The 26,608-nt window shown below is 29.2% G+C and overlaps 1 long non-coding RNA gene across 3 annotated transcripts; it reads left to right on the top strand.

The window, feature by feature from the left end:
- The first annotated feature begins 10,797 nt into the window (after positions 1-10,797).
- Positions 10,798-11,531, top strand: LOC136080977 (uncharacterized). 3 transcript variants are annotated; one of them, XR_010638778.1, is made up of 6 exons: positions 10,799-10,823; positions 11,033-11,056; positions 11,132-11,155; positions 11,245-11,268; positions 11,358-11,381; positions 11,470-11,531. It is a non-coding gene; the product is annotated as an uncharacterized LOC136080977 (long non-coding RNA). The 3 variants fall into 3 exon arrangements; XR_010638779.1 differs by lacking the exon at positions 11,245-11,268 and having other exon boundaries at positions 10,798-10,823; positions 11,470-11,530; XR_010638777.1 differs by lacking the exons at positions 11,358-11,381; positions 11,470-11,531 and having other exon boundaries at positions 11,132-11,329.
- The last annotated feature ends 15,077 nt before the right edge of the window (positions 11,532-26,608 follow it).

Here is a 26,608-nt window from a genome sequence, read left to right as displayed (position 1 = left end):
AAGAAACTAAATTATATAATTGGTGACGTACATTTAAATTGTTTTGAATATCACGTTAATAACAACATTAAAAAATTTTACGATGACTTATTCGAACATGGAGCAATTCCACTAATTAACAAACCTACTAGAGTAACCTCAACTTCAGCTACCTTAATTGACAACATTATAACAACCGATATCTTTAATGAAACTCTTAAAAAAGGTATAATAAAAAGTGACGTTTCTGACCACTTCCCTATTTTTTTCTCTATTAATATTGACAACAAATTAATACAACAACATAAAAAAGTCATTATCAAACGTTTTTTCACCGATGCAAATCTAGCATCGTTTAAGGATCAATTATCTTTAATAAATTGGAACGATACATTCTTTCAAACTTTCTATGAAATATATGGTGCAAATTTTCCAAAACGTGAATTTATTATGACCAATAAAAGTTTAAAGTCACCATGGGTCAATAAAAATCTTAGGAAATCCTAATATATATGAAGTACTTAAAAAAACCAACACCAGAAAATAAAGTTATTTATAAAAATTACGCTAAAATGTTTGAAAGTCAAAGAAAAAAATTTAAAAAACGATATTACTATGATTTACTAAAAAAATATAAACATAATTCAAAATGCACATGGCAAATTATAAGTCAAATTACTGGAAATAATAAATTAAAATTATGCTCTGTGCCTAACACTATAAAAGTTGATGGCGTATTTTTATATGAACCCAAACAAATAGCAAGAGAATTAAATAAATATTTCGTGTCTGTTGGCCCTAATTTAGCCAAAAATTAAAACATCGCAAACAATTTGTCTATGTCGACGGATCTTCTTCACAAAATTATCTAAATATAACCTGTGGTGTTCCACAGGGATCTATATTAGGGCCCTTATTATTTCTGATTTATGTTAACGATCTCCATGAAGTCTCAAAATTAACAACTATAATGTTTGCTGATGATACAAATCTATTCCTATCTAATAATAACATCAATAAACTTTTTTATGATATGAACATTGAACTATCAAAAATATCAGACTGGTTCAAGTCAAATAAAGTTTCACTCAACATTGATAAAACTAAATGGATTTTCTTTCATCCACAATATAAAAAACATTTACTTCCAAGTAATATGCCTTTTCTTGATATTGATAATATTCAAATAAAAAGAGTAATTCTCACAAATTTCTTAGGTATCATTGTAGATGAAAATCTATCATGGAAGAATCACATCGGACATTTATGCAACAAAATTGCAAAAAGCATTGGAGTTTTATATAAAGCAAGAATGTGTTTTAAACAAACATTCATTAACTCAACTATATTACTCTTTTATACACTGTCATATTAATTATGCCAATATTGCATGGGGTAGTACCCATAAAAGTAAGGCCACTTTATTGTCAGCAGAAGCATATTGCACGTCTTATAAATTTCAAAAATCGTTTTACTCACTCAAGGCCACTTTTATTTAACATGAATGTTTTTAATATATATCAAGTAAATGTTTATAATGTTCTTTGTTTTATGTTTAAATGTAAAACCAACTCATCTCCAGCTTCCTTTTTTGACTTATATTCTTTAAAAGAAAAAAAAAATAATCTTTAAGTAATAATAATTTTATTAAACAACCAAAATTTCAAACAAACTTTGGTAAATTTTGCATTTCTTTTCGTGGAGCTTTTTTATGGAACCAAATAATTTTAAAAAATTTTGATTTTTCTCATGAATGGAATTATTATATGTTCAAAAGAAAACTAAAAAAAGTAATTTTCTCAATTGAAAATATTTTTATATACTTTTAATTGTACCCAGTTTTGTCATCACTCATTTATATTTTACTTTTATACAATATTGATTTAAAGTTTATGTGAGAAACTATATTTAAACACCATTATTTGAATTTTGTTAAAAGTTGCACTGACATTATTTCTACAGTAGTCATTTATTATTTACTTGTTTACTTTAATTTTTATTTTAATTCGTAATATTTGTAAATAATTTGTATCACGAACGGAAAAGTTTAAAATTTGTATTTATTTATTTTATCTATATTTACTAAGTTCAAAGTTCTTCAACAGCGGTTCTCGGTGACAAGACCTGTATGGTCTTCTTTGAGTTCCCGCGTTCTTTATCTTTATTCTTTATTTTTATTTATTTATTTTTAACGATTTCTTTGCATGTAATTTTTCTTATTGATATGTTTGTAAATATTGTGTTAAATATTGTAATAAAGAACAAAAAAAAAAAAAAAAAAAAAAAAAATTTAAAAATAAAATTTAAATATTTACAATGGTTTATTTTACGTGCAAATAAAACGCTGCGATTACAATTATAAGATATTCCAAAAGTTAAAAGATTGATCTGTAGCTCAAGTCGCAGTAATTTAGAGGCAAGATGAATAAGCCACAGTTTGTTCTTGTATATTTATCACAAAGTCAATATATTACTAAGTATTTATTCAGCAGTTAAAATACTTTTCAGTAGTCGATCAATATTGTCGACAAGATCATTCACAGGCTTGAGAACATTTTTTATAAAAAATTCTCAGTTCGTCAAGAGTGAATTTCAGCATTTTAATTTGTCCGTTGTCCAATTTTACACGTCTTTTCTACCTGATATCAGGAGCTACAGTAAGACGCAAATAACATATTTTGCTCGGGAGCTGACTTTCAGATAATGAGTCTAGTATTTAAATATCAGGCTGTGTCAGATGTCCTTCATACTTTTTACAATCTTTCAGCACTTTGAGAGTTTTTGAATTTTTCTGCTTTTTCAATTCTTCCTTTTTCACAATAGATATTCTTCGGGGGGCCTGAACGGTTGCTATAAAGTCATTTTCTAGTTTTTTGGCCTGCTTCACCTCATCAGACGACCACGCCCATTTCTATTTCTCTCTCTTGTCCCTGCATGCAAGCTTGTAAAGGATGAATATCTGAGTAGACCATTTGTCATCACTGCATTTTTTCTTGATAACGTAGTAATGGTTGTGGAACCACTATATACTTAGACTCGGTTGTCAAATTTTGGGAATTCTGAATCACACTCAAGGTTGGTGAGAGGTACTAGTTTCAACTTTTTGCATGCGATATCCGGATTTTTGAAGAAGTCCATTTCAGATAACTGTCTATTGAGCGTTTTAAATACTTCTTCCAGAAAAGCACCAATAAAATGGTCTTTACCAGCGGTTGATTGACTTTTCTCGGCTTTCAGGTTTCTGAGTTCAGGAATTTTGGTTTCAAAAAGTATTTGAACACTATCTTAAGATCGTTTATCATCCGTGGAGTTTTTACGTTATCCACCACCGAAGATCCATTATTGGAAATATCAAGATATCGCCAAGTTCAGCATAGATTTCGGCACGCAACTGAAACCAATCATTTTGAATGTACGTAGATATTGCCAGCACTAACTTATTAAAATTTATGTCAACCACATCGCTGAAAAACTGCATTATTAGCTCTCTCTGTTTTAAGAAATGCTTCGAATTATTTGCGGTTCTTCCGAAGAAAATCTACAGAACCCGCAGAGCTCATTCTTAGCATTCAGCTATTGCTTGTACTCGTTGTAGAGAGAGACAGAACTAGCCGCAGGGTTGGCTACAAAAGCTTAGAAATAGCGATTTGCTCAAGAGTGTGAATGCTGGTGCTGGGAGAACAAAATGCTTTTTTGCCTGCCGAAAGATGCAGCAACGTATGAACACCGGGTTTTTGTTTCGCATTTCTGAATACTTTTTCTATAGCATGGCCCACACCCAAAACTACATGTGCGGAACATTTGATGATTTTTTGACTGCTCACATCTAAGCTTTCTAATGACGTTGCGTAGTCTCCAGCTTGATCAATCATGAAGAATTCTATGGAATTGAGCATATTATCTGCCGCAACATCAGCTAGAGTTGCTAAGCATTTAAATCTGAAACAATACGACTCTACTCCATTTGATGCAGAGTAACTAGCACTTTCTGTGTAGCCGGTACTGATTGTTCTCCTTTGTTTATTTGTATTGATTATAGTTATATGATTGGTTTTAATGTCATTCATACGATGGCTTGTTGCTTTGGTTGTGTCTAATAGACTTACTGTGATCACTGAATCACTTTTATTGAGTATGACATCGGCAGCCATGTTGGCATGCTCAAGTTCAGAAAATTTGTGTCTTGAAAATACATATCAATGTATCGTGAAATTGTTGCATGTACGCCTTCGCTTCAGTACATCAGGACCAGATGTGTCATTATCCGACCTCGAGGTATTATCCGATTCTTCTAGCTCACTGGCAATATACCAGTTATGTCCAAATACTACGTTCACTGCAGTCACAATGATTCCAATGAGATCATTTCTGGTCATCTAATAGTCCACAATGCGCTGAACTGTAAATTGTATTATCCTATTATAATCGTATTATGCACTGAACTTTGAATCATATATCAATCAATATTTCATCAACAGTGCAAAGACTATTTTAACCTTCATTTTTGGAAATGAACAATGCCGTCTACCGCCGTTGAGGTAGACGGCAATTAAAAATCTGATTTTTGCCTTGTCACTGCAGATGATAGATTGAATTCATACAGATTCATGGTAATTAGTTTGAATTCAGGATCAGAGTCACTGGAAGGGCTGCTGTCAACATATTCTGGTGATGCAAGATACGTCAGTTTTCTTGCAGTTGGGTGGTCATCAAGCAATTGTTTTTGTCTCAGCTGATGAAAGTCTTCGGTGTGCTCGTTTCTTCTGCTTCACTTGTTTCACTTCCTAGACACGGTACTAAGACTCGTAAAAGTGTAAGACTTGAAACAATTATTTTGATAGAATAGGTCATCTTCTTCTGTCATTGTCACTCCAAATTGTTGCTTTAGTTTCTTGTCTTTAGTACGTATGTCTTACGTGTGTTTGGTCATGCTGTCGTTGAAGTCATTTATTTCTACGTCCCATTCGTCCCATTTTTTATGACTTTTATTTCATTCTTGTTTGCGGAATTTGATAAATCTCTAATAGCTAGTGCGAAATTTTCTTGCAACATTATTGACATGTAAAGGATAAACCTTCTTCGCAATCCAATCTTCAATGAATTTGGCTGCTACGGTTTTACTGGCAGCCTCTTAAGACAGAGTCTTCTGTCCTGGTTTCGCGGTGTGCAGATGAAGCATTCGACCCAATATGTGTGCTCTAGTCTTGAGTTTAGACCGAGCAATGAATTTTTCCTGTTCGCTGTAAACTTGATCGAAGATGCATTTCACAACACAATCGCTTCTTTTATTTGCTGAGTTTGTTGAATCCATTGTAGCGTATGTTTTCGATATGATGGCTTCTGAAGCAGAAGCTTTTGTTTTATAATAGTGTGGTTGTGACGACTGTCATGTGTACCGTATGTGTCTACGTGACTTGCCGCACGGCTAACTTTGTGACAAGATACATTTAGAAGAAAGCGGTGCAATAGCGCGAAAAACAAAAAAAATAACATGTTTTTTTTTAAATTACTTAAACACCTTGACAAATATGATAATCTAAGTGTATTTTTTGAACTCCCCAGCCCGAAAAACATTACAAATGCAATACTATAAGGCCTGTTTCTGAGGAAAAAAATAATCCGCTTTAAAAAATGGCGATTTTGGTGGCCGTTATGAAAATGGCTGCGATCCGACATAAGGAGTGTTAATAGGCCAAAAGTTTCCCAATAATTGTGTTCAGCGCATCAAATAGCCTCAGGATTCACACGTTTCAATAAAATTTTGTCATGTACCCTACCCTAATAAGAGTTCATAGTAAAATTTTAAATTAGTCATTCTACTATAGGAAGATGCATAGTTTTTGCTAAAACGTATTCCTAACGTATTCCAGAGAGAAGAAATTCTGTAGACGTTATTTTTGAAAGAGCTACTTATGCAGAAAGATTCATAAACATTTTGTCTTCTATGTATGACAATAAAATATTCTTTATTGATGCAGTAGGATTAACTCTTGTACTTATGAAGTAGGATTTAGTTTGTGTGGCCGTCTAGAAAGAGGGCCACACAATGCTAAGTGATGTACATTAATATTTAAACATTAATGTACATCACTTAGCGGAAGATTTTAATTTAGGATTAGTTCCAATAGCTGGTTCTTGTGATGCTCAGAGAACATTAGAATTAATATCTGGAAGACTTAAAATATTCAATTTGGATCTAGAAACTGACATTGTTGCTGCAACAAATGATGGTGCTGCTGTTATGATAAAATTTGGCAAATTATCATGTATAATTAATCAACTATGCTTTTCACATGCAATCCACCTAGCAGTTACTGATGTATTATATAAGCATGGAGAAATGGTTGAAGCTGAATCCGAAGTAAATGGTTCAAGTGAGGAATCGGATGATGAAGATGAAGACAAATATGACGAATATGAAGAACCTTATTCTTATGTTTGTAACCAAGAGCATCCTATTCCTATTTTGTCTGACAATTGCAAATATTCCGTTTCACAAATCAGAAAAATTTGTAAATTTTTTCGCAAATCTCCAGTAAGAAATACCATTCTTCAAAATTATATAAAATTAAAAAAAGGAAAAGAGTTGAATTTAATTCTCGACTGCAAAGCAAGGTGGGATAGTATAGAGGAAATGGTTGGAAGATTTTTAGCAGTAAAAGAATGTGTAGTTTTAGCATTAAATGATCTTGGTTCATCTTGTATGTGGAATGAAGCTCAATATCCTACACTTTTGAATCTTCATAAAGTCTTGGAACCCATTCGTCTAGCAGTAGAAGGCTTAGAGCAACAAGATGCCACTTTATTAACTAGTGAAGGTTTTAAATTTTATTAAATGAAATGAAAAATATTAAGTCTAAAATAAGTTTGAATCTATTAAAGGCTTTAGAAGAAAGAATTCAAGAAAGAAGACAAATTGATTTAGCATCTCTTTTACTTTTTTTGCGAAATCCGGAAAACATTTCTGGTCCAGCAAAAAAATATTTGAGGAACACATAAAAGAACCAAAAACTTAGATTTATTATTTGATGCACTTAAAACTATAAAATCGAGCTCAGTGCCTAGTGAACGCGTATTTTCAATTGCAGGCAATTTTGTGTCCAAAATCAGAACAAGTGTTAGCCACCGTTTTAAAATCTTATTTTCTTAGAAAAAATTACGATAAGTGAACGAAGTATAATACATAAATTAAGTATCTCTCTTTATTCAATTTTTTTTTGAAAAGTTCGAAAACCGGTTAAAACCGGTTTTTTGGGGAATTTGGAATTCGAAAACCGGTTTTTAAAAAAGTTGGTTTTTGTCCAATCCCTAATTGCTATTTCTATATTGCTGTATTTATAAAACTAATATTACTTTTATTTTATTTTATTTTCTTCTGTCTTTTTTAACTCTACTATTATTACTATTATCATTAACAATAAAACTTAACGGTTAACTGTTTTATTTTGTGCAGACATTTTTATTATTCCAGGGTTACTTTACCACGTTAGATATTAGAAAAAGTCTTTGATTTTTTCTTTTTAACAATAAATATTATTAAATGAAAAATTGCTAATGTGCATATATTAAAAACAGTTATTATGTATATAATTATATACAATATGTTTTTTTTTTTAGTATATTTTATTACGTATAGGAATCCCCAAATTGCAGAAACTCTTTGTAATCTTTACATTCGACATTATTGCATTCAATTTTGACACTGTTGCATCAAATTTTGACAATTCAAATACGCTATACTTTGTATAAAAATTTTCATATTTATTATGAAAATGTTTGTTAAATAATAATGGTTGTATTTAATCGGAACAATAAAATAATTAATGTGGGTATTTTTTCAATTCTAAAATATTTAAAGTGGATACTAAAATCATGAATGTGGTTTCAAAAATCCTTCTTTGGATACACGTAAGATATATATGTAAAATAAAATATGTGGATATTAATTATTTCAAGTTAACATAATAATTAATTTTAATTGGCAAAAAGAAAGTATCCACGTTTTGGAAATTTCTTAAAAATAATAAACAGCAATGCCAAATCAAACAATCAACAATAAAACCGTTCAAGGATAATTGAGTCTTGTTTAAATGGAAATTCACCATCAGAAACTGTAAATATTCTTGGATTTAAACAAGCTACAATCTACTCAATTATTAAAAATCATACAAATGGTTTGCCGATTAAACAGCAATTAAAAGGTGGTTCTAGAAACAAAAAATTAAAGAAAGAATCCAAGGTACTATTGAAAAATTGGATTGATGATGATTGTGGATCAACTCTTAAGAAAATTAGACGAAGACTTTTTATACAAAAGTCCATTTCAGTTAGTCTTTCTACTACAGCAAGATGCATCGATAGTTTTAATTATACTTTAAAAAGTGTTCACAATATTCCAAAAAGAAAAAAATTTTAAAACATTGTTGATGACAGAGCTACTTATGCAGAAAGATTCATGAACACAATGTTTAAAGTAAAATTTCTTTTACTTCTTCGCTCGTTTAAAGTTATAGAAAAATTTTTTCCACACATTTTTAATGAATCTAATTCTGTAATAGTTTCAAGTTTTACTTCGTCATAAAATGCATGAATGAGATTACTCTAGAGTTTTTTTTGGGTAATGAATATCCTCGTTGTTGAAGAGACTCTCGTATGAATAAGCTTTTCGTAATGCTATTTATAGAAAACCCATCCATTGCAGCAAGTTTTGATAAGATTTTTTGTAAGGTACTCCTTTTTACTTGCATAAAATTTAAAATACTAGTTTTTTCTTTAAAAAAATATGAAGGACCAGTATCTTTTTTGCTAAACGTTTCTGATTTATTTTCAATATCAATTTTATGAACTGATTTTAAGTGATTACGTAGATTACTTGTTGACGAACCTTTGCAACTCAACATTTTATTACAATATTTGCAGATTGCTTTTTCTATCCCTGACCTTTTAAAACTATTCCAAACGTCTGACTTATTCATTTTTTTTGTTATCTGGAAATGAAATTAAATTATTGAATAAATATTTTTGAAACAAAAATGCCTTGCCTTTTTTAATTGTAACTTTAAATTATATTACAACGTTGATAAGAGCTTAAGCTCATATATTAATTATAAAGGTACGCGGAAATCGCGTTTTACGGAGCTGATTTTTGTGCTAAAATTTGTTCCACGTTTTTTTCACTTTTTTTTAGGTAGCGTCAGACAAACGTTTTTTTGTGGTGTTTCTTTTTTACAAACATATATAAATCTAGATATTTTTCTGAAAGAAGAAGGGTTAATCTTGATTTTTATGTGGCTTTTAATGTATGGTTACTAACTTTTTATGGTTTGTTATGGTCCTGAAAATATAGTATATGTTCTAACATTAATTTATAGTAGAAGAAATGTTGAGCCCACTTTTTTTATTATTGATTTAACTTTCTACATGTATTTTCTAAGCACATGCCAATTTTCAACGGAAAAAAAATGGGAGCAGATAGTTTACTATGTGTTATTCAATAAATACCACTTTTTTTAGGTAGCCTTAGGCAAACGTTTTTTTGAGGTATTTCTTTTTAGAAACACATATAAACATAGTATAATTTTTGAAAGAAGAAAGGTCAAGCTTGATTCTTATACTATTTTTAAGTATGGTTGCCTAACTTTATTATGAACTTTTTTGCTGACAATTTTCCATGAAAATTTTGTCCGATGTTCTCACATTAATTTCGTATCAAAGAAATGTTGAGCCCACTTTTTTTATTATTTATTATACTTTCTACATGCATTTTCTTTTTACCTGCCAAATTTCAGCCAAAAAAAAATGGGAGCAGAGATATAACTAAGTGCAGCACTTTTGGTACCTAATTTCTGTTTTTATGAATTTTTCTTCGGTAACAGCGAACTATAAAAATACGGGGGCGAATAGGGGGGCCAGATCTTAGAAAAGCATATTTTTCATAATTATATTATTGTTAATTATTTTTAAAACAATAGCATAAATGTAAGAACCTTACTGTTTTTGTTTATCTTGGTAAGATAATCTTAAGTATAAAAAGATTAATGTATTACTAATACATTTTTAATAATATATTTTTAATAATACAGTTTTAATAATACAGTTTTAATCTAATACTATTAGATTAAAACTGTTTTGAAATTATTGATAGATAAAAGTATCATTTCACAGATTCATTAAAACATCATATAAGTATAAAAATTTGTAAATACACAAATAAGTATTAATAATACTTATTTGTCTATTAACAAATATATTAATAACCTACTTTGTTAAAAATAAATTATTTTATGATTTATATAATTTGCTTCTTTTCTTTTAATTTCTATAGAAGTCTACAAATCGAATTTATATTGATTTATTTTTAACAAACATAATTTTTAGTGTTTATTTTAAAAATGATATAAAAATTACACTCATCTTCTTTTATTATTTTCCTGTTGTATACTACTTCATCCTTTAAATATTATTTCAATAATTATACAAACATGTCTAATATTTGCTTCTTGTTTAGATCCTAGCACTATCATTATAGATTTCTTGAGATTTCGTAAATATAGTTCCCATAACATTTTTGCATTAACTTAATGTTTCTAAAGTTTTTTTAAATATAAGATAAATTTATTATTGTCTATACCTTTTTCTTGATGTATACTAACTTATATATGTTTATTGTTTACATAAGTATATACCCATTCTTAATGTTAGCTTCTTGTTTATATACATATAATCTTTATATTTTAATTTTTTAGTTGTTATTTTTTGAACTTACTTTTGGCAACTACAAGGTGTTATTTTTTATTGTACAATTTTTTTGTTACCATTATTTGAATCGACAAGGTCTACCATTGGTAAGTTTGTATATTATAACTTTTGTTATGAATCATTGTAACAAAAGTTTAAACATGTGTGTCTAGGTTTAACTCATATTTTGTTTAACTCTCCTTTCATCACTTGCTATAGTTAGTAATTTTGAAAACCAGTAATTTTTATTCTGTGATTATATTTAATGCTAAACTTATTTTTTTTTTGCAGTGTCTTACTCCTTTTTTAACTTTAGAACCATCTTCATCTGGTACAGTTGGTAAATTCTAAAAACCTGTTATGCATTCCTTATCAAATGCAACATTTATTTTTTGTAACAATCTTTTAACTTTAGTTCCAACTTTAACTGCAACAAGTGGTAAGTTTAAAAACTATTACTTTTTAATATGTGTATGCATTTCTCAACAATTGTAATATTTATTTTCTATTAAAACTTTTTAACCTCAGGAACATCCTCATCTGCTACAATTGGTATATTTTAAATACTTTACTTTCTAATATGTGTATGCATTTTTCATCAATTGCAATATTTGTTTTTTATTACAACTTTTTTACTTTAGTTTTATTGTCGTCTGCATCAAGTGGTATGCCTAAATAATATTACTTTTTCATATGTGTATCTATTTTCATTATTTGCTATATTAATTTTTTATTACAACTTTTTAACCTTAGGACCATCTTCATCTGGTACGATTGGTAAGTTTTAAAATTTTTACTTTCTATTTGTGTATGCCTTTTTTTATTAATTGCTTTTTTTTTCTTTTTTAAAACTTTTTTACCTTAGTTTCATCGTCCTCTGCATCAAGTGGTATGTCTAAATAATATTACTTGTTAATATGCGTATCCATTATTCATCATTTGCTATATTAATTTTTTATTACAACTTTTTAACCTTAGGACCGTGTACATCTTCTACGATTGGTAAGTTTTAAAAATTTTACCTTCTAATTGTGTATGCATTTTTCATCAATTGCAATTTTTCTTATTACAACTTTTTAACTTTAGTTTCATGTTCATCTGCAGCAACTGGTATGTCTAAAAACTGTTACTTTTTAATACATAAGCGCATTTCTCAGCAATTGCAATATCTTTAAATTAAAACTTTTTCTACCTTTAGTTCCACCTGCTCAACCTTCTGCTGGTAAATTTATGTATTAAAAATGTATCTGAATGGCTATCAAATTTTTATTATTCCTATTAATATACACTGTTTAATACATTTATATTGTGTTCTCAATTGAATTCTCATAAAAGGAAAATCACTAGCAGTATTTAAATATTTACTCTTATTAAAAATTTGTTTATCTATCAGTGATTTATTAGTCAATAATTTTATATATTTAGATAAACTTTAACAAGTAAAAAAGTTGTATTAAGTGTTACATAATGCCATTTGTTACTAATATAATTATTATTTACTTGCTTTTAGAGCTTACATATGAAGCCTACAGGGTTTACAGGACCCAGCATCCTGGACCCACCAGCAACAGGTCATATTTGTGTTGGATCCGGTTTGGAGGCAAAGATGATCCTCTTTTTAGATGGCCCTATTATATCCCAAACAGGAGTGCTGGGGACAGCAGCAGAGGTACTGCAAGTGGTCGCGGCAGAAGAGGTCGACATAAGCGGAATGGTGGCAGCCATTATGTTAACTTCAATATAAACAATTAAAAAGTTAACATGGTGCCACCATTTCTTTATTTTTCTTCAATAATATACAATATTAGTTAATTTTTTTACTTATGTTCCAATTTTTACATTAAATTATTCTTGTTATATTTTTTACTTTTACCTAAGTTTTTTGCCAAAATAATTATAAAAAAGAATTTTAGTAATTAACAAGTGTAGTAGTTGCAATAAATATTCTGCATGTTTTTAATGTTGTTTGTGATAAAACAAATTTAAAAGTGGTACCCATAGATAATTACCACTTTCAAATGCAAATAAAGTGTCATAAGAATTTTATAGCCTATATTAAATGCAAATTTTAATTTATGAGTACCACTTTAAATGTTATTAAATGAGTAGGTTCTTTTGCGTACTTTTTTAGTTTTTTTATTTTAGTTGATTTAAAGTGTTTATTTGACTTTAGTAAAAATTAATTTATCTTAAAATAGTTGGGCTTATATTTACAGTTCCTAAAAATTGATTTGCATTATTCAGATTTAAATATTAGTTGGACCATAGTTGAACAAGTACTCGTTTGTATTAGGTATGTATGATATTTTGTAAGTATATTCTTTTAAAAAATTTTATTTTCATGTTGTATTATCAATGGTTAACAATTTATAATATATTAGTGCATTACTTTTCAAGAAATTTAATCAAAATTAAAATATATCAACTCTTCAATTGTACTCTTGAGAAGGAATTATGGGTCCAAAAAATAGTGGATGTGTGTTTGCGGATGCAGTAAAACACTATTTAGCTGGAAATTTCAATTTGCGCAATGAAATATTTACACACTGTAAAAATGAACATGTAATCTTGTCATTTACGAATAATGGTAAGTCAGTTGGTAAAACTCTTAAACAAGTGAATATTTAGCTTAAATTTTAGTAAACGTCAACTCTATAATGTTCTTAACGTTGCCAAAAAATTTACTAGCATATATGCAAGGGATTGTTCAAAGTTTGATGATTTCTGTCATCAAACTATTACATACCATTCACAGAGCGTGCCAATTAGCCAGGAAATACATCCTAATCAGAGTACTTCATCGACAACTTTAGTTTCAGGGTCATCTGTTATGTCACTTCATGAAGATATTGCAATTTTACCTCTAGTCAACAGTGAACCCTTCTTGCCTGTAAAATCCTTAGAAAATAAAACAAGAAAGCATACATCTAGGGAAGAAGTAACCCCTAAGAAAGAAAAACTCCTTAAAAGGTTATCATATTTATCTTCTCAGTTAGCGAGCTCGACCAGAGAACACAGGAAAAAAATAACAAAAATTAAATCAAAATATAATAGCATGCCATTTAAGTTAATATTATTCAGGCAAAGCATCAAAAGAAAAGAAGATATTAATAAAGCTTTGAGGATGGAAGTTAGAGAACTAAAAAAACAAATTAAAACATATCATTACAGTAGGTTAATTCGCAATCTTAAAGCAAAATCAAAGGCATCAAAAGTAAAAGAAAAACAAAACTTAATGCTGATAAAACTAAAACATATTACTGATAGTAAGGCAAGCAAAAAGTTTATCGCTTAATTAGAAAACAATATGTTCCAAATAAAAGAGGGCCAAATTCAAAATGTTATTATATCAGATGATAAAAGTTACCCATTACAAATGAGAATAATAATTTATGGCATGTTATTAGCAAATGTTTCAACAGGTAATATTCTATTTCTAATTGCAAAAGTTGGGCAATATTTGGGAATTAACTTTACTGATATTCCTCATCGTTCAACTATTGAGCAAATCGCTTGTGAGCTTGGCAGTTTAGCAGAACTGCAAGCAGTAGAATGGGCTATGAGTAATTTTCATCTTACACTTGGATTTGATGCAACAACACAAGAGTTTGTTCATATTAACACTGCTTATCTCACATCTGAAAACTACTGTCAGGTCATTGCTCTGGATCAGTTACCCGGTGGAAAAGCTGTTGATTATGAAAGCCATATACGTAGAGCAGTTGGTCATTTAGCTTTTATTTTTTCAGATTTTCACTCGCTTCCCTTTAATGAATGTCGTAGTTCAATTATACCAAATGTTTCCAACACAATGTCTGACAGAGTCTCAGTTAACCATCTTATTATTACCAAAATTTGTAATACATGGGGGAAGAATTTAAATGAGCTCAACTGCCATTTGCACCCTCTAGACACAATTGTCATTCCATGTCGCGAAGTTTTGAAATCTCTAGAACTTGAACATTGCAAAATGTTTGGATATGATTGTATAGCTGTCAAAATTGTGTTAGCAATGAACAAAATGAGGTTTTGGGATGGAAAAGGTGATCCACAAGGTTTTGTAAATTTTTTAGACAATAAAAAACTACCTCGAGGTATTATTCATTGGCATCGTGGAAACCGTTTGCACATTCTTTTTCATATTTGCTTCATTTTTATGAAACACTATGCTGATTTTCTACATTATCTGACCACTGGAACAGTAACATGTTTCAGTTTACAACCGATTCTGCGAGAAGCATTTTTTAACGCAACTGCTATAAAACAAATGGGAGTGCTTGCGCTGTTTAGTAAACTTCTCAGTGAACCATGGATGACTAAGTTTTATGTATCAACTGGTAAAGCAAGTTTTGATCATGTCACTGAAATCCAGGTGGTAGAAAATGTTTTGAAAGAAATTTTTTGTTGCATATCAGATCCAGGTGCGTCATTTTGTAGAAAGATGGATTTTTTGGGACAATGCTCGACCCACATGTTTTAAAACCTATTTCAACCTTATTCCCCATTGATGACCAACTTCTTGAAATGATTTCTGCTTGTCTTAATGCAGTGAAGGATGTTTTGACACGTCAATATAAGAGATATTTCTCCCTTACTATTACAGAGGAACTTAAGAAGGAGACAGCTAGTGCAAGGCTTCACAATGTTTATAGTGAAGAGTTAATTGGTATGTTTAGCGATTTCAAAGGACGATGCCGTAATGCAACAATTTGTTACATATCTAGCAAATTAAGATCCAAAAAGAATAGAACTTTAGATTATCTTGATAAGTTATCTAGAGAAAAAGTAAGTATTCTATTTACATGGCGCGTAAAAATAGAATTAGAACTCGACTATTACACAGTTAAATTCGAGCAAAGATTGCTGGATCTAAACGACAAAAAATGGATGAAAAACAAAAAAGAAAGTTGGAGCATGAGCTGCGTGTATTTACGATGGAAGAGTAGAAAAAGTAAACAAGAGACAACAGGATATAATTTACACTATTTCTTACTGGAAGCAAGATGAAACTGATATTGAAGCTGTTGATTATAAGATGAAAAAAATCCAGCTTGTCGCTGATATTACAGCCGGAGAATTAATATTTTCTTAACTTAAATGAAATTAACTTATACGCATTACATAAAAATGTACAGCAAGTTTTATGGCTTGCAAAATGGGTACCGCAAGTTTTGTAGCTTGCAAATATGGTACAGCAAGTTTTACGGCTTGCAAAATTAGTACCGCAAGTTTAGTAGCTTTCAGCATAGTCTATCGAAATATACCCTGGTCTGGAAGCTATTGTTTTATTTTTTTCGGTCACGTGATCAATGTAGTAGCAAAACAAATCAGCCGTCGAAGTGAATTTTAAAAGATATATCAAAGAATTTTCAATTATATTTTATTTAAACAGTCCTTTTTAGAACTACATATAACCAGTTAGTGAATGTTAAAAGACATATCAAGGGATTTTCACTTAAAATTTAATTAAACAGTCCTTTTTAGAACTACATTTGAACTAAATCGTACTTGTAAAAAAAAAAAAGCAATGCCAGGTAGAAATTGCTGTCATCCACACTGCACAGTCTCAGATACAAATAAACGCAAGGATATTGGACTATTTTATATTATTATGCATGAGTAATATGATGAGTAATATGATGTATATGCATGAGTAATATGATGTATTGCATTGTAATTATAATGATCATTATAGTTAAAATGTATATCATTTTAGAAATGGAGTGCAAAGTCCTATGTCTTACCTTCTCGTTGGTGCACTTCGTTAAATAATTTAGACAAGTCTTATGTCTAATTTATAAACCAAATAGCCAAGGCAACCTTTTGTATTCATTTTGGTATTAAATAGATACATGAAACAACTTGCAACTAGTTAGTACAACTACATATATATATATGTATATATGTATATGTGTATATATATATATATATATATATATACATATATATATAAATATATATATATATATATATATATATATATATATATATATATATATATATATATATATATATATATATATATATATATATATATATATATATATGTTTTTACACCATTGAGTTAAAAATAATTATATATATATAATATATATATAATTATTTTTAACTCAATTGTGTTAATGACAAATAGTCATTTACACCATTGAGTTAAAATTACTTGTGTAAAAAAACTTAACTGTACTGTTGTCTCTTTTTAGAGACTGAAAGAAAAACATTAGGACTTGGTGTGGTTCCTACCTTAAATTTACTTGTTAAATCACGTCCAACTACTAAACCAACTGAAAGAAGGTACTTAAATATAGTTAAAGACATAACAACAATAAATAAAAATGCCAACAAGCCTGTATACAATACTTTTGAAGAATTTAAAATGCATATTCGAAAGTTAAAGTTGAATGAAAGGGAAATTAGTATTTTTGATGAAACAATTCTGTTTAAGCACATGGAAAATCAGTTTTTATTAATCAAATCAAATCAAATCAATATATTTTCACTTTAATAATAACTGCATATATATACAATCGTGCGTACATTTACAAACAGTTATAGACTGATGACGTGTAAAGACCTATGATGGTATAAGTTATAGCATAATAATAATAATGATAATAATAATAAGTAATAATAAAAATAATAGTAATAAATAGTAATAATAATATTAAATACAGTAATATAAAAAAGTATAATCTATATATATATTTTACTATATATAGATATATATTTTACTATATATTTATCTATAAAAGTCAAAGAAGGAGAAGTCCTAGGAGAGTTTTGTTATGTACCAGAATTTTTTAAGCATAGTATTTTATAAGGAAATAGAAATATTGAATATGCATTAAAGTATAATAAAAAGAATTATCAAATTATTATCAAAGTTTATTATTAAAGTTATTTATCAAAGTTTATTATCATTAATATCAAAGTTTGAAATGTTTGTTGACACAAGTTTAGATTATTCATGCATTGTTTTCGGTTGGTCTTTCTTAAAAAAAAATTAAAAATTCAGGGTCCACTCTGCTCGAAAAACTAAAAAATCTAGAAAGGACTGTTTTTAAAAAACATGCTAAAGAAATTGGAAAATTTATTTTTGTGCATTAATGATTCAACGTGCAAAATAGACTTTCTAGTTTTTCCATCATGTTTCTCAAAAGTAGCCCTATACAATTTTTCCAGTTTTTCCAGCAGAGTGGACATCCTGAAATTACAAAAGTGATGGCCATGCAAAGTTTACACCCCCCTTTGTTTTAAGGGGGTCTGAAAATATGCATGGTCATAACTTTTATAATTTTCAATTTTTAGAAATTTAAAATCTACCAATAAATTTAAATTTAGTTTAAGATAAAAAGTTGAAAATTATAAAAGTGCCTTCATGTTTGGGCAGGGAGCAAGCGTTTTATATATATATATATATATATATATATATATATATATATATATATATATATATATATATATATATATATATATATATATATATATATATATATATATTTACCCAAAATTAAAAATAACCATACATTTTGGAAGAAAAATTATTTAATGAGTTGTATGTCATAAAATATTTAATTACATATTTATTTATCTGGTATATTTTTTATTCTACATTTCTTATTAAAATACCTTAATTTAATATATATTATAAGTTTCTGTCGCCTTTTTTATACTTTTTCTAAGTCCCTTAGACTTTTCAACTATTAAATACTTTTTATGCTTTTCTGTTATGTCCTTTGCTAATGAAAAGGAGCGCACTCTATAATATAATTGTATCATATTTTCTGATAAATTCTTATTTAATTCTTTCTCCATAACTATTCCTGAAGCATCGCAATGACTATTATAATAGCATAATATTTCTTCACTCCTTAATAATTCATTTGTAATTTTCGGAATGTCAATTTTTTTAATGCTATAAAAACCAGTTTTTATTCGAAAACATTCCTCGACTTTAATAAATAAATACTGCATGTTATGGTTAACAGCTGATAATCCTCCTCTGTTTTGTACATCAACTAACTTTTCTTTTAACAATACTTTCTAGTAACAAGATAAGAGATTGATAGTTTTTAAAGTATTCTTTTACTTTTTTTGAATGTGATATTAGTTTATCCACATATTTGGTTGCAAAAAGAATGCAATAAGGCTTTTGCAATCCAGAAAAGTAGGATTCTGCATTAAGAACAAAGTCTGCATATATTTTAGAAAAATATCTTTCTACATCACCAGACTTACAAAGTTCTTTAAAATATTTTTAGTTTCTGATCAGTTACAACAAAATTAAATTTTTTTAATAGGTTCCGTTAAATCATTAAGATGATAGGATATATTTAATATCTTTTTTTTGGCATGTGCAATTAATGAATCAATATCTTCAATACTGATACAAGAAATTTCATCTTCATTGGTCATATGTTTTGATCGTATGTGTCTTTTGAGACCTCCTTTAGTTTTATATGACTTTGAACATTGAAGACAAAGCTGATTTAATTGGGCAGAAATTAAATCAGAAAAGAAATTAAAGATTATAAAGAAAAGTAACATAATACTCATTACATAAGAAAGTAATTTAACATATGTAATTTTAACACACTTGATTAGTTTAAAACTGTAAAAAAACAAGATTTAAATTTATTTTTGTTATATGATTTTTACCTCTGAACCTGTGTCTTCTATTTCTATTTTAATTTCTTCTTCAAAATCATCGCTATTAAAAAAATCAACTAAGATTTCTAGAGTATTTTGTTGAGAGTAACTTAAGGCGTTGGCCATTGAACAATTTCTAACAATCTTTAACCATTTTTCATAACTTATAAAATAAAAACAATCGAAAAAACTAAAAGCATGCTGCAATAATGAGGAAGAGAAAGTTTTTCAAATATTTTTTGAATATGGGTTGGAGATAAACTTCTCTTCAAAATTCAGAAAGTTTCCGCCAAATAGGAGAGACTTGACAGATTTGTGTACAGTTATTATTCTCCTTAAAAACGTTAGATAAATGTTAAGCTATATAAATATTAAGTTTCTTAATACATATTAAACTCTTAATAAATCTCGATAATAATTCCCAAATGAAATTTCCAAACCATCATGCTAATTTTTATATTTTTAAGTAAAAATGACTAGACAGGACGATACTTTGAAATTTTTGAAAAAGTATGAATATATTATACACACAAAATATGTCTCTTTTATATATTAGAGTGTCCCACTTTTAAACTGACCAAAATATTTTTGTTAGCAGTCATTCTTAATCATCATCATTAGGTCTCCCAGGACCCACCAAAAAAATTTTTAGACTTCTAAATACATTAGTTCTGGCAGGTAGAAGCAGGTTTCATATGAGAGGTTGCGTGATTATTCATAAATTTTATAGAATTTTTTAGATTTTTAGACATTTTTGGTCTAAAAAAATATTTCAAAACATCAAATGGAGAAAATAATATTATGTTCTAAACTATAATGTAATTTTAATGCATTTAAATGACTTTAAACATGTTTTTTTTTAATAAAATTTTAATTTTTAGGCCTGCTGAAAACAAAAAAATACCAATACTCATTATAAAATTGTATCCTATCATATTAAATATTAAAACATCTGCAATTTTACTAATTCATACGCTATTTTTTATTTTCTTTTTTATTTGATGTGACTTGATTGATTTCTATTACATTTGATTTTTCAGAAATATCTAAATTAAAAAAATATATAACGGATAGTTATGATGATGGAACCCTCCGCAGATCCTCTAGGACCAAAAAAAGTCAGAGTGCAGCAAGAGAGAGAACTGAGGAGAGTTCCAAAGAGCCTTCCTTATGCCAAAGTCATTCTTCTTTGAGAAATACCTCTCCTAGAACTAGCAAGGACCATCAGCCAGGATCCTCATGTACATCCCAAAGCAGAAGTCCAGCTCCTCAGCGAACCAACAGGAGTAGAAGAACACTCTACTTGCTTCAGCATTCCCTTTATATGTTTGCACCAAACAGGTTATATTTTTTATTTACTTTTAAAAAGTATTAGAAAAAGCTGAGTAAAATTGTTTATCAAAAATAGTTGTATGTAGAAAAACAATGTAAACCTACTTTCAATTTTTTTAGACTACCCACAATGGGAGAAGTTTGTTCCGAATATATTCGCTAAGATCAAAGAACAATAAACAAAACTTATCCTGTACACAAATGTCAAGGTCAAGATTTATGGTTTGCAGTGAAGGGGAGTGTGAAATTAAAAACAGAGGGGAATTCATTAGTGTATGTATACTCAGAGAACTGTTAAATCTTTGAGACAGGGGTGGTTTTGATTCAAAATTTCGGTTAACAGAGCAAGTAGTCAAGGAAAAGCTTGTACAATCCTATGATCGCTACCAGAAACTATGCAAAGTTAGAACCCCTTATGAAAATAGAGAGAAACAGGAGCAATTAAATAAAAGAAAACAGGATTTTGTATATGAAGCAAACTGTACATTTCAAGTTTATAAAACAGATATCTTAAATCTGATCAAAAATGATGAAAATAGAGACCAAGATGCAAAAAGAGAGGACATTGAGTTCCTGAAGAAAGCATTTAGAGGTGAAATGGTAAAGTTTGACAACAGTAAAGACAAATCTTATCATGACAGAATTAAAGATGGAGAAAAAAGAATGTTTGATATGATAGAGAGAATGCATAGAAAAGATGAACGGGAAAAAGAGAGATATGAAAGGTCAAAGAAGAAAACAATAGAGGAAAAGGAAAGAACGATAAATTTTGAGATGGAAGTATCATTTTCATCAAGTGGAACAAGTGCAACTGATAATGATAGTGATTTTGAGCCTTCACCAAAAAAACAGAAGATTAGTGAAGATAGAGTTTGCCTGCAGCTTTCAATGAATGACATTCTTGACAAATGGGTTCCATTCTTGACCAGGTATAAGGTAAGCGTTAGAGCAGAAACCTCACTCCTGGCCTCACTTTTCAGTATCGCTGGTGTTGATCTCAATACAGTTCCTGTATAAAAGAGTGGTCTGCATAGAAACAGAAAGATTGTTATTGAAAATGAAGCAGAAATGGTCAGAGAAGAAAGTCTAGACAAAGTACGAGATTTAAAGGTTGTCCTTCACTTTGATACAAAACTTGTCAAGCATTATAGAACTGAAAAAAAATGTCTGAAACTGCAGAAAGGCTAGCTCTCAGTCTTTCATCACCCCAGGTCAATGAACCCCTAGATTTCTTGCTCGGAGTTTTAGAAATTGAGTCATCTAAAGGACAGGATCAAGCTATTGCTATTCAGAACATTTTAGAATACTATGAGCTCACTGACTAAATCATTGATTGTACTGCAGATACAACTGCCTCTAATACTGGAAAGTACAATGGGGCTATAAAGTTCCTGGTGGATCATGTGCTTCAACGACCAGTGCCTTGGCTCCTCTGTAGGTACTAAAATTTTTATAAAAATCATTTATTTGGTCACATACATTTACATTGTGTAGTGTACAGTTTTTCATATTTAAATTTTTTCAGGCACCACATATCTAAAAGGCACATATCACATGCAATGGATTATATTCAAGGATCAACAAAATCGCCATCAAGAGCAATATATAAAGATTTCCAAAATAACTGGCGAGAAATACAAGAATGAGCTAAAAATATGGATCAATTGCTTTTTTTTAATGACAGAGATGAGTTTAAAGTAGGTACTACTTTTCATACAAGAGTAATAGATACTAAGAATTTTTGTGAAACAGCCTTGAAAAGAGATTGTTTTCAAAGAGGAGACTATAAAGCTCATGTGAACTACTGGTCATTTACCTTGGGGACCATGTACCTGGTTTCCAATTCAAGCAACCAGGTGCACATCATCATGCCAGATTTATTGCTGACTGCCTATACTTGCTGACTATGCAGCTGACTTCGAAGATAAATTCAAAATTGAATAAAAGTGAGAAAGATATGTTGCAAATGTCAACTGACTTTATTGTCACATTTTATGGATCATACTTCCTGAAGTCTCCTATTGCAGCCCAGGCACCATCAAATGATTAGGATGCTTTCAAACTGTCTTTAGAAATGATGTCAAGTGAGCTATATAAATCCAAGTATGGTCCCCTAGCAAAAAAGCTCCATTCAAGCCTGGTTCGTCATAGTTGGTACCTGACCTCTCAGTTGGTTATTCTTTCAATAGCAAATGGTGATCTAGATTCAAAGGAAAGAGCTGAAATAGCTCTAAAGCTGATAAGCTTTGATCCTCCATCACTTGATGAGTTCAGTACAGAACAACCAACACCAACACATATACTTCCCATGTCAGTTTTGTCTGATTTTGTTACAGAGGAGTCCTGGCTAATATTTACTTACTTAGGTATTTCTAGAGAAATGATAAAAACATGGATAGATGATAACTTTAATGTTTCAAATGTTTCATATACAAATTTTCAAAATCAAGTAGCAAACCTGGCAGTGGTCAATGATAGGGCTGAGCGCCACATTCGACTTGTTCAAGATTTTGTGGCTCAAACCCATGATGAAGGATTACTACAAGACACAATGCAAGTTGTAACTAAAAACAGAAAAGAAGTTGGAAAAGATATGAAAAAAACTGATTTTATGTGATTTTTTAAAGATTTTGACCTTTTTATTGTTGCTATTTTGTGATAAATACTCATTTGTGATTTTTTAAAAAGCTAAAAATTAAGAAAATATTTTTTTTAGATCAAAAATGATTGAAAAATGAAGATGTTTGCGATTTTTTTTTCAATAATCACGCAACCTCTCATATGAAACCTGCTTCTACCTGAACCCATGTACTTAGGAGTCTGAAAATTTTTTTGGTGGGTCCTGGGGCCTAATGTGATGATTAAGAATGAGTGCTAATGAAAATAATTTGGTCAGTTTAAAAGTGGGACACCCTATTATATATACAAAATATTTTTTATACCATCTGCATGCATTCTAATACGTTTTCCTAGCCATTCCATTACGGCAAATTATTTTTGTAATGGCTAGTTAATGAGACAATAATTGTCAATGTGCCACTTCCTCAACCTTGTTAAAGCAACGTTTTATTAACGTTGGCATAGTAACATTTTTTAATTACCACATTTTCAACGTTGGTATATGTAACATTGAATAAACGTTGTTTTATAAATAGCTTAAATACTTTGAAAAAGCAGCTAATTTAGCTTAAATTTTTATTCACGTAAAGCTGAGTAATTACTGAGTGAATTGCTTAACTTTACTTGAAGAAAAGTTTGAGCAAAACTGCTGAAGATTTTGTTTACGTATTGCTAACTAATTACTGAGTAAAAGCAACTGTTCATTTTTTTTAGTCGGCTTATGTCTAACGTTGATAAAACTTAAACTTAGCGATGTTTTTACAGTGATTATTTGGGTACTCTTATTCAACGTTAAATAAACGCAATTTTTTGAGAAGATAAGATGCGTTTAATTATTACGAATATTCAACGTTGAAAATGCAACGTTTAAAAAGCGGTTTATTTTTAACATTGAAAAAGCATAAGTTTTATAATGTGTTAAAGTGGCTTTTTGCGTAAGTTGATTCCATGTTGAATAAACTTTTTATTTTGAGAAGGTTAATTACGTTACAATTTCAACGCTTATGCAACGTTCTATTTACCACGATTTAGTATTCAAAAACAGACATTGATTCAACGTTGAAAGCACGTTGTTTATGTGACTGTAACGCTTTTTCTATGCTGCGACTGGTTTTTAACGTTGATTCAATTCCGCTTAACGTTGATTCAATGTTTGCTGGGATTCCTTCAATGAGTTGATATTATTGAATTCTCTAGAGAGAACGCAGTACAAAATCTATCTACAGTTCGACGGATTGCTTGCTTAGATGGATGATATTATGCTTCATAAAAATCACGAAGCTGTCCATAAGTTGCCCGAGTTGACGACTTATTTTCAAAGTAAATTTCAATAATTTAGTAGCGTAGTTTAAGCATGAGTCTAATCACGATAATTTGCTAGATATACTGAAATAAATAAAGTAAAAATATTTATAGAAATTTAATTTTTTATATTAAAATTTACTATTTAAAGTATCGGGCTTAAAAAAACACCCTTTACTTTTTTGATAAATAGGGTAAGGTTTTCAAAGTTTTTCAAAGCAATTAAAAAATTTAGTCTGTTAACAGATTGAATTTAGTCTGACTTGTTATATTTTATTAATTTTCATATTACTTTAAGCATCTGAACCTTATTAAATTTAAGTATTATTTCTAAATAAGAAATAACAAATTGAAAAAACTTGAGGATTTTATTACAATGGTCAACTTAAAAAATAAATAAAAATCGACAAAAATAACCTGAATAAATCGAATTTACCCTGAGATTTATGTACACAATTATTATTATACAAAATTATACACAATTTGATATAAAATCTAAAAGTTTTAAATTAGCCGCAAAAAAATGCATTTTATTAAGTTTTCATTGCCTTTCCATTACGGCAAACTATTTTTGTAATGAATAGTTAATGAGACAATGTACTACTTTCTCAACGTTTTCAAAACAACATTTTATTTAAAGTTGGCAAAGTAACACTTTCTTAACGTTTTTTAATTGCCACATTTTCAAGGTTGGTATATGTTTTCAAGGTTGGTATATGTAACGTTGAATAAACGTTATTTTATAAATAGCATAAATACGTTGAAAAAGCAGCTAATGCCTAACGTTGATAAACTTTTAACTTTGCGATGTTTTTACAGTGATTGTTTGCGTTCTTTTAGTTAACGTTTAACATGGCCTACTTAAAGTATACGGCCTAATATTCCGCATAATTGCCGGAAAAATAGAAGGCCAGTTTAGTACGTGGTTCTGAATAAAAGTGTAGCGAATCTACATAAATTTAAAATTGAAATATTGAAAATAAAGAATGGTTAGCAAATGTTGTGTTGTTGGCTGTTTTTCTAATTATTTCAGACATGATGTGGTGCCAGTATTTTCATTTCCTGTAAATGAATATAGATAAAATTTAAACGAAATTAAAAAAAATTGTAAACGAAATGGATAAAATTTGTAAATAGACTAAACTGGATACCAACTAAGTCATCAGTTATTTGTTCAAAACATTTTCAGAAAATATATTTAAAACATGGAAAACAAGAAAAAAGATTTCGTTTAATAAAGAAGTTAAAACCAACACCAACTATACATCCAAATGTTATAACAAAATCATCTATACCGACAATAAATTTAGAAAGAAAATCTCCAACAAAACGTATTTACCAGAATGATCAAAGCAGCGAATTTTTTAAAAATGATTTAGTAAAAAATTTAAATTGGATTGCTGATATTCCATGCCCAAGTGGCTACTAAATGCTAAAATATAATGAATATATTGTATTTTACAAAATAATGTTTAACGAGCTTTCTATTCCAGAAGTTATTGAGGGTATACAAGTTGACGAGAGTTTACACGTATAACTATTTCATAAGAGTTTAGTACCATTACCAAAGTGGTTTCGTAATGGTCATAATTGAACATTAACTCGTAAAAGTATGTTTGAAAACTTTCCTGCCTCTTTAAAAGTCAAGCAGAAAAAAATTTCTCAGTTTTCGAAGAACTTGAAAAAATAAAATATCTAAAAAAACCAATGCACTCTGGTAACCTAATTCGATATGGATTATTATTGCACTATACATCTATGCAATCCTACAAAGTACTTTTGGAAGAATTCCGATTACCATCGCTTTCTTTATTAAATAAAATTTGTTCTGGTAACATCGATGCACTAAAAGCTGCAAAATTATTACTTGAAGATGGCAAAATGTCATAAGATGTCTTTAAAATATTTGATGGAATGTATTTACAAAAATGTGCCGAATACTCTAGTGGAACTATAACAGGCGTAAACAATGTTGGCGAACTCCACAAAAGTG

This window comes from Hydra vulgaris, chromosome 06, assembly GCF_038396675.1.
Source record: "Hydra vulgaris chromosome 06, alternate assembly HydraT2T_AEP".
Lineage (NCBI taxonomy): Eukaryota > Metazoa > Cnidaria > Hydrozoa > Anthoathecata > Hydridae > Hydra > Hydra vulgaris.
Note: the sequence above shows the minus strand (reverse complement) of the source record. Positions and strands in the feature narration are given on the sequence as shown.